Source organism: Anomaloglossus baeobatrachus, chromosome 7 (assembly GCF_048569485.1).
Source record: "Anomaloglossus baeobatrachus isolate aAnoBae1 chromosome 7, aAnoBae1.hap1, whole genome shotgun sequence".
Classification (NCBI taxonomy): Eukaryota; Metazoa; Chordata; class Amphibia; order Anura; family Aromobatidae; genus Anomaloglossus; species Anomaloglossus baeobatrachus.
Window position 1 is genome coordinate 190,856,873 of NC_134359.1, and position 1,534 is coordinate 190,858,406.

General features: G+C 41.0%; 1 long non-coding RNA gene across 1 annotated transcript; it reads left to right on the top strand.

The window, feature by feature from the left end:
• The first annotated feature begins 256 nt into the window (after nucleotides 1-256).
• Nucleotides 257-1,062, top strand: LOC142246046 (uncharacterized). The gene is made up of 3 exons (XR_012724860.1): nucleotides 257-306; nucleotides 398-467; nucleotides 998-1,062. It is a non-coding gene; the product is annotated as an uncharacterized LOC142246046 (long non-coding RNA).
• Nucleotides 1,063-1,534: the final 472 nt, after the last annotated feature.

Sequence of the window (1,534 nt, forward strand, 5' to 3'; positions counted from 1 at the left end):
CTGATTACTTTGCTACTTGAGGTATAATATAATTTTAAACCCTTCCTATTCTTCTAGATTTTATCATACCTTCCCTTTGACACTTATTCCTCCTTTTTTTCATATCCACATATGGCACAGCAATAACCTACCTTGAACAAAGGGTTTCTGGAGTACCCGAGCATTCCTACGGCACATATGGATCGCACGGACATATGATCAGGTTCTGTGCCTTTGATGGTACGTGGTGTCCCCACGTCTAATTTCCAGTCACCTTATTGCAGGGACCACAAGAACACCGTACCCTTCACGCCCTCCTTACAAGAGGTATTTTCCACATGTTCTAGGACCTATATCCACATATCAATAGTGTCTATACCATTTATTATACAACTCTATGTGACTCCTTTATTTCCAGAGTGACCTATTACCAACATTATAATCTCAGTTGATGCTCCCGTCTATACCACACTAAATTCTAATATAAGGTATGGCATTTCCTATTGGCTCGCTTCCCCTCTTTTCCCTTTTCCCTTTCCTCCATTTATCCTTATTACCTCTCCATACTGCTAATATACCTGACTTCCTTTTTTTCTCTTTTTCTCTCTCCTTCTTTTTCTCTCTCTTTCCCTTACCTCTTCATACGTCTGCTACTCTCCAGGTGATGATTTTCCACATATGACCTGTACGCTTACTGGGCTACTATTACCGCACTTCATACCGCAATTGACGCAGGGCACACATAGGAACATGATCCAATCTATTAGAGTCCCTTCACCCATGCGACCTATATGTAATTTCATCTACTTATCTCTAAATAGATTTTCTATCTTTAACATGATCTCACCATTGTGATTGATACCCATAACACTGTATCATGGTCTCCCCATTGATTTTCTGTATCTCCATATGTAACTATTCATGTCTGCAATGTGGTATTTACATATACTTTTTTTCCTGTTGTTATTGATGTATCTTTTGTTCTTATTTTTGTATCTCCACCTTTGTAAATATGCAGCTTGTCCGACCTGAGGAAGGCCAAGTGGCCGAAACGTCGTGGCGGACTTTTGTATAGCACTGTTTCACCTTTTCACCTTTTTCACGAGCAAAAATAAAGAAAAAAGATTTTTCTTCAATTTTCTATGTCTCCATGATCTTTATGGGAAATAGTAGTGTGCCGGAGTTACCCCACTTTATTAAAGGTACCAGACAGACTGTTAGTGAAGGTGCAGGAGCCAAGGAACAAATGGAGGAGGAGGTGGAGGAGGAAGAAGTCATGGATGTGCAACAGTCAGGAGATGAATAAAAGATTGATCCACTCTGTTGTCTGTGGTTGATGGGAGGAGATGGAGAAAGCAAATTTGAGTGTTACCCTGCCACCAGCACACCATGGTCTTGGACTTTATGGAAGTGTCTGACACATGAGCGCCTTCTTGCTGTGTTATCTGCAACATGATGCCTGCATTGTTCTGATTAGCAATGGTGCTGACTACTGGGTTGTAACTCTATTAGATCCATGGTACAAGAGTACATTTTGCCAGATGTCCCCCCCCGA